The sequence below is a fragment of the Nelumbo lutea genome, chromosome 1 (genome assembly GCF_056320005.1).
Source record: "Nelumbo lutea isolate HS-2025 chromosome 1, American lotus-T2T, whole genome shotgun sequence".
In the NCBI taxonomy this organism is placed as follows: Eukaryota; Viridiplantae; Streptophyta; class Magnoliopsida; order Proteales; family Nelumbonaceae; genus Nelumbo; species Nelumbo lutea.
Genome location: NC_142684.1, coordinates 178954793 through 178970470, shown reverse-complemented (window position 1 = coordinate 178970470; position 15678 = coordinate 178954793). Strand labels below are relative to the sequence as shown.

At 47.7% G+C, this 15678-nt stretch overlaps 1 pseudogene across 1 annotated transcript; it reads left to right on the top strand.

Annotated features, from left to right (window-relative positions):
* The first annotated feature begins 103 nt into the window (after positions 1-103).
* On the top strand, positions 104-2559 carry LOC148879509 (uncharacterized; annotated as a pseudogene). The gene has a single exon (XR_016104259.1). The product of XR_016104259.1 is annotated as an uncharacterized LOC148879509 (transcript).
* The last annotated feature ends 13119 nt before the right edge of the window (positions 2560-15678 follow it).

Below are 15678 nucleotides of genomic sequence, written 5' to 3'. Positions count from 1 at the left end.
GTGTCTGCTTTTAAAAAATAGCTTTTACATTTTTAACAAATAATTGATGGTCGATTAGATTAACGGCAGAAGGTAAAAAACAATAAACATTGTCTACTTTTTTTTAACAAATAACTAACGGTTGATTAATAGCAAACTTAACACTTTTTTGAAAATTTAATTACTGTATTGACACGTCTTAAAGTTGGGTACCAACTTGACACAAAGTTAAAGGTTAAAGTGGCAATTTCCCTTCTAAAAAATGACTAGTTACCTCTGATGCCTGAAGAGTGATGACTGATGAGTGGGTTTTACCATTCAAATTTACGGTACAAAGGCTAAAAAATCGACGTGATCGTCAAGTAATTTGGACTAACCCACCGACTCGCCGTGACCAAGCCGCCGATGAACCTTCTACCAATTCCGATTTTTCCATGGTTCCTTATTCCTTGCTTTCTCCCCAAGAAACAAAGACGAAACAAGAGAAAAAATATAACAAGGCCAAGGTCAATAAAGGCGAGGCGAAAAGCAAGAGTGGTGCCCAAGGAATCGGTTCGACGGTTCTTATGAGTGTAACTCAACGTTTCACTCGTTCGTCAGTCCCAGAACAGGATGGCTCCTCCTCAGCTCCTCGGTCCACCGGAAATCTATCTATCTACCTCTGCCGATAAACCTACTCCGGCCACATCCGGTGACCCCTTTATTGATTTACTGGTCGCTAACTTCAATTATACTGATCTACCCGTCAAACCACCCGTGGGCTACACGGAGAACCTGTCTAGGACCTTCTTGTCCACCGGAAACCCCTGTCTGGACTTCTTTCTCCATGTAGTTCCTGATACCCCACTGGATAATCTTACCCGCCGGCTAGAACTGGCTTGGGCGCACAACCCGTTAACCACACTCAAGCTAATCTGCAACCTGAGAGGTGTTAGAGGCACCGGGAAATCAGACAAGGAGGGGTTCTATGCTGCGGCTCTGTGGCTCTACAAGAACCACCCTAAAACCTTGGCTTGTAACGTGAGGTGGTTTGCCGAATTTGGGTACTTCAAAGACTTGCCGGAAATTCTTTTCCGGCTGCTTGAAGGTCTCGACGTCCGGAAAAATGTAAAGGATGAGAGAATGGGAGGAGGGGTATTGAGAATTAAAGGTGGAAGACGTGCTAGATTTCCGAGAAGAAGATTGAAATTCCAGAAGCAGAAGTGCAAAAACAAGTTCTCGGTGCCAAGAGAGGAGAGGGTTAAGATAGAGATGGCTAAGGCTAAGATTGCGAAGGAGAAAGCGAGAGAGATGAGAAAAGAGAGGAATGCTTCCAAGGCGAGAAAAGTACTCGAAAGATACAGCAGGGATCCTGATTATAGAGTTTTACACGATCGGATATCTGATGTCTTTGCTGAGCTCTTGGTTCAAGACCTCAAGTTCTTGAATTCAGGGGAGATCAGTAAAATCAGTCTTGCCGCGAAGTGGTGTCCGTCTTTGGATTCATCGTTCGATCGATCAACCCTTCTCTGTGAAAGCATTGCAAGGAGAGTCTTCCCGTGCGATTGCGACCCAGAATACGAGGGAATCGAAGAAGCTCACTATGGTTACAGAGTCCGCGATCGTCTGAGGAAACAAGTCCTTGTTCCTCTACGTAAAGCTCTTGAACTCCCGGAGGTTTACATGAGTTCGAACAGATGGGACACGCTTCCGTACAACAGAGTGGCTTCTGTCGCCATGAAAAACTACAAAGAGCTCTTCATGAAACACGACTCAGAACGGTTCCAAAAGCATCTCGAGAGCGTAAAGCGGGGAGAAGCGAAGATTGCAGCAGGGGCATTGCTTCCGCACGAAATTATAGCCTCCTTGGAGGACCCCTTCGGTGGTGAAGTTGCAGAGCTCCAATGGAGGAGAATGGTGGACGATCTTACAAAGAAGGGGAAACTCAAGAACGGCCGTCTGCGACGTTTCAGGTAGCATGCACGGGATCCCAATGGAGGTCTGCGTGGCTCTTGGACTCCTAATCTCAGAACTAAGCGAAGACCCATGGAAGGGGAAGGTGATCACTTTCAGCGAGAACCCCCAGCTTCACAAGCTCGAAGGAGACAATCTGAGATTGAAAACAGAGTTCGTGAGAAAGATGGATTGGGGGATGAATACAGATTTCCAGAAGGTGTTTGACCTGATATTGAGAGTCGCCGTTAATGGAAAACTGAGCGAAGAACAGATGATCAAAAGAGTTTTTGTGTTCAGTGACATGGAGTTCGACCAAGCTTCAGAGAACCCTTGGGAAACAGATTACGAGGCGATCAGAAGGAAGTTTCGGGAGAATGGGTATGCATGTGTGCCGGAGATCGTATTCTGGAACCTAAGGAATTCGTTGGCGACTCCGGTGGCAGCGCAGCAGGAAGCGGTGGCTCTGGTGAGTGGGTTCTCGAAGAACTTGATGACTGTGTTTCTGGAGAAAGGTGGGGTTTTGAACCCAGAAACGATGATGGAGCTAGCCATCTCTGGCGAAGAATATAAGCATCTCGTTGTACTTGATTAACGGAATTATAAGCAAAAATTAAATAATAATAATAATAATAGATTTCTCTTCCATTAATTAATTTTACTTCTCTGTGGAATCAACATTATCCCTAGCTTCACACTTTCAGAGTCACAGACCGAGCTTGTGAGTTAAGAACTTAAACTTGGCGCCCCACCCGCACATCTCGGCTGGGATGAGTTGTCAGGCGTGTGGGGTGAGCTTTGTGGGGCGCCCGTTACTTTCGACATGCATGCGTTGTGGGGGTAAAAATGTGAACTCGCACGATACACGTGCCACGTACCTCTATATGGATCTACAGTGCACGCGCCACCTTTCTAATTTCTTTGTTCCCTATTCAAGTTCAACTGGCCTAAGTCTGAATCGTGACCATCAAGTGAAGTGGGGTGAATAAATAGGTAAGTCCTATGAAAAATAAATAAATTTTTATTGATAATTCATATGAAAAATAAATAAGTTTTTGAATGAAATATAAAAACCTTGAGGTTTTTGACAATCATAAAAACCTGTTCTGTAGTTTACCATAAAGTTTTAAATTATCTTTCAATATAATTTAAATACCAGGTTTGTCCTTCTAAACTTTAATAGACTTAACATTTTTATAGAATAAAATTATTTTTATTCTTTTCAATCTAACTTAGAGAGTTTTTTAATTGAAAGTGAAAAATGTTTTTATGGGCGTTTTAATAAAATTTCACCTAAATTGGTAGATAAAGGGTAAAATTGATACTTTTGAGAAACTAATGCATCATGTCAACATTTTCTATCCATGGCAATAAAAAAATGAGGTAATTGTAGGTTTTTCCAATATTACAGCAGAGGTTTTTATGATTGCCAGAAACTTTAAGGGAGTTTTTTTATATTTTACCCTAATGTCTTATTCATTTTATGGTATTAATAAATCTTATGGAAAAATAATAATTAATGAGTGACTCATTTATTTAGGGAAGTAATACTCTCCTCATATTTGGATAAATTATTTACTTATATCCATCAAAAATCACTAATACATGATGGGATAATATTGTCGCTTTAATAATGTCTCTTTTCTAGATAAATCAATCACTGTACATCTTTACCTAAGGAATAAAAGAACAGTGATAAGTGTTCTTATCGAGATAAGACCCAAATAAGTGCATTTATCTAAATAAGTCATTTACCAAGATAGGAATGAGGCCCAAATTCAAAAACATTGAATAAAAAAATATTGATATGATATGCCCGACAAAAATATTGCGAATTTGGGGATTTTAATAGATTCTAACAAACCTATTTTCAAAATAATTAATTGAAATAAAAATTAAAACAAAGGGAATATCGAGCAATCAATATACAATGTACTCAATTGTTTTGGTATTTACATGTCAATCTTTGGTTTGAATACCAAACATCACCTAAGCATTATATTTTGTTGGTATATGATAAATCATATAAGGAACCTTATCTGAATCCATTCATCATGGGTGTTGTGCTTTTTTTATCAGTGGTGTAGTATTTATTTTTTATACTTTTTTTGGAAATTGTCTAAAACTCACCATCAGTTTTCAACATTTCTCTTAAACTCACCATACCTTTTTAAAATGTCCAAGAAACCCCATGTCTAGGGACGGATTCGAGCCAAGCCGAGCTTGAATAGCTAGTTATTCGAGCTCAGCTCGTTAAGAAAGCATGATGCTCGAGCTTGGATCAGCTCAAACTCGATTGGGAGTCATATGTTTTATAAAAACAAAAATTTATATATAAAAAATATTTTTTATTTGGTATTTAAAAAATTAAGAATTATAACAATTAGTTATTATTATATATATAAATAAATATATATATATATATATATATATATATATATATATATATATATATATATATATATATATATATGTATGTAAGTAGAAGCCTAGCCGAGCCTCTCGAGCTCCACATGAAGCTCTATTTAAATCGAGCCATTAGAACATCATAGCAATCATTGGCAGAAGTTGTCCACGTTAGCATGAATGCAATTTTCATGACCACACTGCCCCTGAATGGTGAGTGTTTGAAGAAAAACTCCCCAAGTAGGTATTTGAGCTTCCTTTCCATTTTATTTCTAATCAGCATGCTTGTAGAACAACCAGATAAAAAATAGTGTGGAATGGCCAAAGCTTCAAGAGCGTCCCTATGTTGACATCCGAGAATGGGACAAAAAATTTCAGCAACTTCTGGAGTAACGACGAAAGATAACTTCACTTACTCCCTAGAGCAAAATTCTTCTCCTCCGTCGTTTTGGGTGTTGGACTCTGAAGGAAACATCATGCAATACAAGTTCTACAACTGGACCGACAACAAGTATGATACTACGATAGTTTCAGGTTTCTGTGCCCAACCCATCTACCCTACAACAACTCCAAAGAAGAAAGGGTGTGTGGAGCAAAAGGTACCAGAGTGCATGAGAGGTGAGTTGTTTTATTCCAAACAGGAATATATGGATGAACTCAGAGACTCAGAGATTGTGTAAATATGCTGGAACAGAGATTTTACCTTTCGAGAATCATTCCCTAGGGTTCTATTCCTATTTATATTCTGGGTTTCTTTCTTAATCAACAATTGAGAGCCAATAATAAGCACCAAGGATAGGGGTTTCTTTCTTAATCAACATGCTGCGTTTGGAAACGATGCAAGCATTTAGAATATAAAATGGTCCATATAAATTGCAAAATTGTGTTAATTTTGCACTAACAAATTTATCTTCTTACCAAACAAACTTTTAGCTGTAGTGATGCAAAAACAAATGCCAATAAAGCATATGCCTTTTTTTTTATCAAAATCCCACTTGAATGCAAATTTACTTATTTTATATTGATGTACTTGTAAGCGACAACGTACTTGCCATGCACGTATCCGGTGCATGGCACATGCACCCAAGACTCCTACTTCATCCTGTAAACTCTTCTTCCCTCTTATCTTGTAAATACCTTTCCCATTGTACTTCTCCTTCTTGTAGACAACCCCTATCCTGTACTTCTCCTTCTTGTAGATAACCCCTATCCTCTACACTTGTAAATTGTCTTTGTAAAGGATAAACCTATCCTAGTAAGATAAGTGATGGAGGTAGATTTGGCCCGACCTCTTGGCCACCCGACACGTGGAAGCAACTGAGGGTGACCTGGCAGGAACGACAGCTCGGCACGGTAGTGCTCAAGGCGCGAGCTCCGAGAAGAGGAGCCCCGAGCTCCCCCAAGAGGAACCCGGGACCCAAGCTCCCCAAAAGGAGTCCGAACTCTCCCTTTGACCCCCGAGCCTTACGAGGAGCACAAAGGGAAACAACCCGAACTGGCACACCCTAGGGCAGTTCCAGCCACACTTCTATCCGAACTCAAGACTTCACCTCGCACACCACTTCGGCACTTCGTCTCCAGGCCGCCGAACTGACTTAGGATTTGACGCTTGACAGCCGCACTTCAATGGCCACCTGCCACCGCCACCTCCAGTTACAGAGACGGCTCCGACAAAGAGAGCAGTGGCGGTTGTCTACCCCAGCAGAGGTGACGATACCCGAACTGGCAGAAGTGCAGAGGTAATGATACCCGACCTGACAGGAGCTTGGGAGTGAGTGCGCGAAGGGGTTATAAAAGGCCCTCTTCCCCCCAAGAATGGAGGTACGTGATAACTTTGCACATCTGCTTTTTTATCTTGCCTTTGAGAAAATACTAACTTGAGCTTCGGAGCACTCTCACTGGGTTCCTCCCCAGAGACTACTCGCTTTCTTCCCCATTTCAGGCACCTTTTGCTCCAGTCAGAGGCAAGATCGTTGACATCTAGGACTGACCGGATTGCGCTACATCATTTGGCGTCGTCTGTGGGAAACGCTTCTAAAAGCCTCCCTCTAAAACTTTCATAGCACCTTTTTTCCAAGAAACCCCAATACCCATGGCTTCTTCCAGCAATGTCGGACGTAGCACGGAAATGAACGCCACCGGGGAACAACTTCATGTTCCCGTGGTGGGCATCGGACAGTTCACCATCCCCCTTTCGGTAGATGAGATCCCCGGCCAAAATGCGCCACGAACAGTGACGCCCGTGAATCTTCCCACCGTGAACGTCCCCCTTCCTCCCTCTGTTGGAACCACCTTTGCGGAACCAACCATTGTTCCCCCGGTAACTAGCCAGAACCAATTTGATGACCTGATGCATGGCAAGCGGGCCATCCAAGCCCAGATGCAGCAGCTTCAACAACATCAAATCCACCAGCAGCAAATGTTGCACCATGTCTCCCAGTACCACTACCAGCAGCAGTTCCCCCAACTGCTTCAAAGACAGTCGTAGCTCCCACCTCGGCACCCCACCGTTAGGCGAGCCAAGCCCTCCCCTCAAGGCGGGCGCCCCCACCAGAAGGCTTCCCAAGCTCGGGCTCCCCGAGCACAGACCTCCCAGGTTCGGAGCCCTTCTAGGAGCCAGGCCTCATCCCCTGGCAGGAGAGAGAGAGCGACTGCCCCCGCCTTGCCACGCGCTGGCGGATCAGAAACCCGATCTGTCAAGTCAGCATCACCTCGGCGCTCTCAGGATGGGCTCCTGCACACCGAAAACCGATTCAGCGCCTTAGCTGCGGACTACCTCCAGCAGTCTAAGCCCATTGAGCTCGGGAACACCGAGGCAAGCAGTTCCAGCGTCGGGCCTTCCAAGCAGCAGAGGCGCCGCCGACGAAGTCGTCGAACTACAACCCGCATCCTGCCCAAGCTCCGAGGTAAAGAAGAAGCGAGCTCGGACGAGGTAAAAGTTGCCCCTATCCTCTCAGTCCCTTCCCCCTGTCATCAGAACTCCTTGCAGTTCCTATGCCCAGAGACTTCAAACTCCCCCCACTTGACAAGTATGATGGGTCCTTTGACCCCAGCGACCATGTCGATGCCTTCCAATCCCAGATGCACCTGGCGAGGGCCAGCGAGTCCTGTATGTGCGTGGCCTTCACTACCACCTTCGGAGGAGTGGTTCGCACCTGGTACAGGAACCTGGCCCCCGGGTCAATAAGGAGATGGGCCCAGTTCGTACAGGTCTTCACCGCGCACTTCATCACCAGCAAGCGGTGCCCCCGAACCGAGGAGAGCCTCCTTGGCGTGGTCTAGAAGGAAGGGGAGCCCATCCATAGTACTCGTCAACTCAGGCAGCTCGGCAGACATTCTATTCAAATCAGCGTTTGACCAGCTTCAGATGTGGGGAAGTGACTTGAAACCCGCGAACACTCCCTTGGTGGGCTTCAATGGGGAAGAAGTTAGGCCCCTTGGGAAAGTAACAGTACCCGTAAAGGTCAGCACGTGGCCCTGTGTGGTCAGACTCAACCATGACTTCCTAGAGGTTGCGACCCCCTCCCCGTACAATGCCATAATAAGGCGGCCAATCACCCATGTCTTACGAGCGGTGGTCTCCACCTACTATTTGGCAAAGAAGTTCCCCACGGACTTCGTTGTGAGAGTAGCGCGGGGCGACCAACTCGAGTCCCACAAATGCTATGTCGCCGCCTTGAAGGGAAAAACCAAGGTGGTCGGCGAACTCGAACTGGAGTGTCCTACGAAGAAAGGCGAAGAGCGAGCTGCGCCCACAGAAGAAACAGTCATGGTCCCGACTTCGGCGACAGACCCAGCTCGGACGCTACAGATTGGTGCTTCCATCCATGAACCTCTACAATCCGAACTGGTAAGTTTCTTACTTCAAAATTTAGATATTTTTTCTTGGTCCGCAGTAGAAATGCTCGGCATAGACCCTGTGCTCATAACTCACAAGCTCAATACTGACCCTGTAGTCAGACCCATTAGACAGAAGAAACGCAACCTAGCCCCAGAACGCTGGAGGGCGGTCGATGAGGAGGTCAAGAAGCTCCTCGAAGCAGACTTCATAAGGGAAGTTCATTACCCGAGCTGGGTAGCCAACCCAGTTCTAGTAAAAAAGGCAAACGGAAAATGGCGCATGTACATAGACTACACCGACCTGAACCGAGCTTGCCCGAAAGATTGCTTCCCCCTCCCTAGGATTGACCGCCTAGTGGACGCGACCTCGGGACACGAGTTGCTAAGCTTCCTAGACGCCTACTCGGGCTACAACCAAATCAGGATGGACCCGACCGACGAGGAAAAAACCACCTTCATAACCGAGTTCGGCCTGTACAGCTACAAGGTCATGCCCTTCAGACTGAAAAATGCTGGGGCGACCTTCCAAAGACTCGTGAATAAGCTGTTTCAACCCTTAATTGGCACGAAGATAGAATGTTATGTAGACGACATGGTCGTCAAGACACAATTTTCGCATGAATTAATACAAGACTTGCATTCTGTCTTCCAAATTCTCCATCAATTTAGCATGAAACTAAACCCAAACAAGTGTGTCTTCGGTGTCACCTCAGGTAAATTCCTAGGGTACACCGTCAACCAGCGTGGTATTGAGGCCAACCCGGACAAAATAAAGGTCATCCTAGATATGAGACCAACACGAAAAGTAAAAGAGGTTCAGAGGCGAAACGGCAGGATAGCCGCTCTGAGTCGTTTCATGTCTAAATCAGTAGACCGCTACCTTCCCTTCTTCAAGGCAATAAAAGGCAAAGGGTTCGAGTGGAACCTGAACTGCCAGCTTGCATTTGACGAGCTCAAGAGATACCTCACCAGCATCCCAGTGTTGACCCAGCCCGAAGAGGGCAACGTTTTAGAACTGTACCTCTCAGCAAGCGACGAAGTGGTCAGTTCGGTATTGATAAAGGAAGCAGATCGGGCCCAACGACCCATCTACTATGTTAGTAAAATATTGCAGGGAGAAAAAACAAGATATCCAGAGATAGAAAAGCTAGCCTATGCACTAGTCATCGCGGCCCGCAAACTCCGCCCATATTTCCAAGCTCATACCATCATCGTCCTCACCGACAAACCCTTGAGGCAAGTATTACTTATACCCGAGGTCTCTGGACGGTTGACGAAGTGGGCCATCGAACTCAGTGAATATGACCTCCAGTACAAGCCCCGAACTGCTATCAAAGCCCAAGCCTTGGCAGAATTTGTTGTAGAATGCACGTTCAGCTCCGAGACCCCTGGCTCGGTCGAGCACGAAGCTCCCAGTTCGGGTGAGCTCGGTGCTTCCAGGCAAGTCGAGTTCGAGCACCGTGAGGTCGCACCCAATTCGGTATCTCTCCTAGTTAGGCCAAGTGTGAACTGGGATGAGGAGCCCTGGATCCTTCACGTAGATGGCTCCTCGAATCAGCAGGGCAGCGGAGCCGGTGTAGTTCTTCGCGGCCCAAGTGGCATAAAACTGGAGTACACACTATGCTTTGAGTTCGCGGCATCCAATAATGAGGCAGAATACGAAGCATTGATAGCTGGGCTAGCCCTAGCACAAGAAGTAAGAGCGAAGCACATAGTCGTTTGTAGTGATTCCCAGCTCGTGGTCAACCAGGTCACCGACGAATATGAAGCTCGCGAGTCAACCATGATCGCCTACTTAGTAAAGGTAAAGGAGGCTCTCCTCAACTTCCAGTTACACTTCATCAGGCAGATCCCAAGGTCAAAGAACACTAAGGCCGATGCCCTGTCTCGGTTAGCTAGCACCAGTGACAACACCATGAGAACCGTGTATATAGAGGACTTACCTCGGCCTAGTATTCTCAGGGGGCAGAGGAGGTCGCTCCCGTCCTTGAAGCAGAGCCGAGCTGGATTGACCCACTCGCGAGCTTCCTGCTACACGGAACCCTCCCTGCAGATCGCAACGCAGCCAGAAGGGTGCAGCGCCAGGCAGCCAAGTATGTCATAATAGACGGACGGTTGTACCGACGATCCTACACGCTCCCCTATTTGCGTTGCATGCGACCTACCGAGGCCAAGCTCATACTACGCGACACCCATGAGGGTCTGTGCGGCGGACACTCGGGGGGGCAGGGCTCTCGCCCAGAAGGCACTTCGACAATGGTATTACTGACCAACGATGAAGGTAAGGCCATCGAGCTCGTTAGAAAATGCGGCAAGTGCCAGAGGCACGCCAATATTCACCATCAGCCTGCCGCCGACCTCAAGTACCTCACTAGTCCGTGGCCCTTTGCACAATGGGGCATCGACCTACTAGGACCATTCCCGCCAGCAACAGGTGGGAGGAAGTTCCTAGTAGTGGCGGTGGATTACTTCACAAAGTGGGTAGAAGTCGAACCTCTCGCGACAATCACAGCTTGAAACATCCAGAACTTCTTTTGGAAGAGCATAGTATGTCGCTTCGGGTTACCTCAGGTACTGATATCCGACAATGGCAAGCAGTTCGAGGACATCAAATTTCAGGAATGGTGCCAAGATATGGGGATTCGGCAGAACGTCACATCGATCGCGCACCCGCAGGAAAACGGTCAAGCAGAAGTTATGAATAGAGCTATCCTCCGCGGGCTGAAAGCGCGACTAGACCGAGCTAAAGGGTTATGGGCGGACGAGTTACCAAGTGTTCTATGGGCTCACCGAACTACGGAAAAAACCTCCACGGGAGAGACCCCCTTTAACCTCACCTACGTCAGCGAGCAGTAATTCTGATGGAGATCGAAGTACCCACACTGCGACTAGAAGCATACAATGATCAGACAAACAGAGATGAGCTACGTACCAACCTCGATCTACTCGACGAGGTAAGAGACCTCGCGTACATCCGAACCGTAGCTTACCAGCAAAGAGTAGCTCGGTACTACAATGCCAGAGTAAAAACGCAGAACTTCCGCGTCGGTGACCTGGTTCTCCATAAGATCATGGCACCCGAGCCCGACGTTGGCAAACTTGGACCGAACTAGGAAGGGTCCTACCGAGTAAAGAGAGCGCTCGGGGGAGCATACGAGCTCGAAACCTTGGAGGGCAAACAAGTACCCCGGGCGTGGAACGTCGTCAACTTAAGACGATACTACCTATAAATCACTAAGCGAAGTGGACTAGGAGTCGCTACCAGAGCCTAAGGGCTAAAATGTCAAGCTAACAATAAGACTTTGTCACCTCTTCGTCATGGGCAAACAAAGGCAAAATGCTAACACCAAGCTGACAAGCAAAGTGCTAACAGCAAGCTGATAAGGACCTCGACATCTCATCATCAGAGGCCAAGTATTGACGCCAAAAGCGGCCGCACGAGTATGGTTCTCGACAGAACAATATAGTCAGTTCGGGCATATAGCCTTATTATGTTAATCCGCCCTAGGTCCTAATCCCAGCAGTTCGACAATATAATCAGTTCGACAAAGAAGGAGAAGACGACAGAACACTTAACCAAAAGAACATTTCATTACAAAATACTCTGTTTACATTCCAAAAAAAAAAAAACAAACAAACAACAACAGAAGCGAGCTCACAGGCCCGGAGGTACATCTTCCTCACCATCGGAAGGCACTTCAACGATAACCGAGGGTCCTGCCTCGTCCTTAGAATCCGGTTCACCGTCAGCCGCATTGGCCATCTCCTGAGTAATACACGAAGTGGTTATGGCGCTGATATCGATCTCGGGGTACGTGTTCCTGATCATCCACCGGCTTAGTTTAAAACCCCTCATGTACGAGTTCACCATCAGGTCGTCAAAGTGCGGTGAGGCGATATAGTCATCGACGGCCTTCTTCTTGACATCCTCGATGCCCTGAGAAAAGATCTCAGTCCTCTCCCTAATATCCTCCTGAAGGTATTCGACTTGATGCTACAAGTCCAGCCTCAGGTCCGTCATGTGCTTCACCACCACTCCCAAGGCCTCAGTGTCTCTCTGAAACCTCGCCAGCCTGGCCTGTGCAGTGCGAGAAGCCTCTTCGGCAGCTCGCGCCCGCCTCGAGCTCCTTTTCGCTTGGACCATTAAAGTATGGATGGAGGAGTTCACCTAAAAATAACAATGTTAAAAGAGTATTAACGAGAAGGGTAATGACAAGGAGCCTGACAAGAAGTCGTTGACTTACCACCATGGCATAAGAGGCAACACGCCCGACTACGTGGTTCAAAAGAAGCTCGGCCCACGCCTCGACCTCCTCAGCGTAAACAGCCTCCTTACTTTTTTGAAGAGCGTGGTTTGGCGACAGCATGCTCCTGAACTCGCCTTGGCCTCCCAAGCCTGAAGGCCCAGCCTGGGTATAAGTAGCCTCAACGTAATAAGCAGCCTCGGCGTAAGGGGCCCCTGCCGCTTCTTGTACCGGAGGGGCCATCTCAGGCTCCCTGGGCGGAGAGATCGGTACCTCGGGCTCCGCATCTCGGGGCGGTTTGGCACGAACCCGTTTGGCAACAAGCTTCCTTCTCTTCATGACATGAAACAGGTTCCCACCGCGAGTCTTTTTTGCGTCCATCACACCTGCAAAAACTGCTTAGCATCAGGAAAACAAAAGAATGGAAAGCAAAAGCAAAGGCAAGCCTATGAGCGAGGAACCTACCCGAACTCAGGCCGGCTTGGATGAGCTTGGCCTCTGTCAAATAATGGTGGCATTTTAGCCCGAGCTGGGCCCAGTCCCAGAGGCCCTTCGCCGTCTCCCTATCTAGCGTAACACTGGGGTCAGGGGCAGTCAATCCCCACCCAGTTAGGAACGGCCACCCCGTTGCACTTTGTACCACGAAGTAGTCCCGTTTCCACGTTGGGACCTTGTTGGGAAGATCGTGTAAAAGCTTGAACCCCGGGCGAGGAGACAGGTAGTACGCCCGCCTACGCCCGGGAAGGGGACCCGCTTGCTTCTTAAGCATGAGAATAGAAGAGAACATCTCTAGGTCTAAAGGTAGAATGTGCTCGCAAAAGAGGGAGATAGTCCCAACTAAGTTACGGATAGAGTTCGGGTGGAGCTGACCAATGGTGAGGCCGAAGTGGTTCATGACCTCGACGATAAGAGGGTGGAAAGGTAATCACAGCCCGACGACGAGCTGCTCCCGGAATATCACGAGCTCGCCTAGACCGTGTTCCCAAGGGAAATCGCCCGAGGGTATAGAGTAAGTATACTCCCCGGGCAAGTTGAACTGGGTGATAAGGGAGTAAAGCCCCTTAGGCGTCATGGTTGAGGACCCGAACTTGTCTAACGTCCGACCTCGATGGGCGGAGGACACCAAACTACCTGAGGTGACTCAGCCTACGGGTTCAAACTCTTCCTCGAGCTCTCCCTCGAGCTCTACCTCAGGCTCTACCTCGGGCTCACTAAGGTTGTCGGGGGCCATAGCTCGGTTCATGGAACCAACATCTGACCCCCTCAAGAAGTTGTCTGAGCTGTCCGAGCTAGACATAGGGAGGAAAGGAAAACCAGGAAGAAAGCACTGACTCACCCGAAAAAAGCTAACGAAAGGTTGACGCGAGCTCAAGAAGCGAACACAGGAGAATGGCGATGGAAAGCGACTAGGGGTCCCCCACTATTTATACCCACAGTGACCGAAAACCGACGGCTCTGATCGAGGCAAATCCAACGGCTCACGATCAAGCTGACCGCACGCCTCCTAAGACCAAGACGTGATTGGTCGCACGTCTTTGGAAACTGAAGCGGCGCCGACGCACATCTCCTAGCATTGAAGGCAGCAGCGGCGCTTTTTTTTTTAATTTGAAATAACGCCCACCGCCACGTCTCCCAGCATTAAAGGTAGAAGTGGCACATTTTTTGAATTTGAAATAACACCCACCGTCACGTCTCCCAGCATTTAAAGGCGGATTGGCGCGTTTTCAGACTTTTTGGCGCTCGAGGAATCCAAAAATTTCCTGACATACGCACACTTCATGCCATCAGTGAACCGGTTTGAAGTACGGGTCAAATCCACCCGTCACCTCGCGAACTCCCCGCTCTAGAGCGAAAACCCTTAGCGCGAGGAGTGGGGGGCAATTGTGGGAGGTAGATTTGGCCCGACCTCTTGGCCACCCGACACGTGGAAGCAACCGAGGGTGACCTGGCAGGAAAGAAAGCTCGACACGGCAGTGCTCAAGGTGCGAGCTCCGAGAAGAGGAGCCCCGAGCTCCCCCAAGAGGAACCCGGGACCCAAGCTCCCCAAAAGGAGCCCGAACTCTCCCTTTGACCCCGAGCCTTGCGAGGTGCGCAAAGAGCAACAACCCGAACTGGCCCACCCCAGGGCAGTTTGAGCCACACTTCTATCCGAACTCAAGACTTCACCTCGCACACCACTCTGGCACTTCGTCTCCAGGCCGCTGAACTGAACAACCGTACCTGACACCAAAGGAGTTCATATCATGAGGCGGCGCGCCTCACTGACTTAGGATCTGATGCTTGACAGCCGCACTTCAACGGCCACCTGCCACCGCCACCTCCAGTTACAGAGACGGCTCCGACAAAGAGAGCAGTGGCGGTTGTCTGCCCCAGCAGAGGTGACGACACCCGAACTGGCAGAAGTGCAGAGGTAATGATACCCGACCTGATAGGAGCTTGGGAGTGAATGCGCGAAGTGGTTATAAAAGGCCCTCTTCCCCTCAAGAATGGAGGTACGTGATAACTTTGTGCCATCTGGTTTTTTATATTGCCTTTGAGAAAATACTAACTTGAGCTTCAGAGCACTCTCACCGGGTTCCTCCCCGGAGACTACTCACTTTCTTCTCCATTTCAGGCACCTTTTGCTCCAGTTAGAGGCAAGATCGTTGACAGCTAGAACCAACCGGATTGCGCTACATCAATAAGGATTATCCTAATTAGGATTGCATCTAACCTATCTTATTTCAGATAGAACTTCTTATACTCTATATATATCATCAAAGAAAGGAGAATAGATATTCGACCATTATTATCAATTCTCTCTCTCTCTCTCTCTCTCTCTCTCTCTCTTATTGCTCTCATATGGTATCAGAGCCATAGACAGTTCCTTTCTTTTCTTCTTTTCGAGCAATTTCTTCTTCAAGTTTTCATCATGTCTTCCAGCATGTCTACCAACTATATAGTCTAGCGTTTTTAGGTTGAGAATGCCCTTCTGAGCCATGAGCTCTTCGGATATGTCGATGGGACAAACCCTTGTCCATCTCACTCGCTGATTGAACCCTATATACAATGGGTTAAATAGGATCATTATATTTTCAACTGGCTGTTGTCTTCTCTGACAGAAACAACATTAGCGCAGGTCGTGGGAAGCAAAACCAGCAAGATGTTTGGGAAACACTTGAGAGTCTTTATTCTCCGCGAGGAATAGACAGTGCCGTTGGTCTCAGAAATGAACTCGGAGCTCTGCGCAAGAATGATCTCGCCATGTCAGACTATCTGCAAAAACTAAAGGTACCTA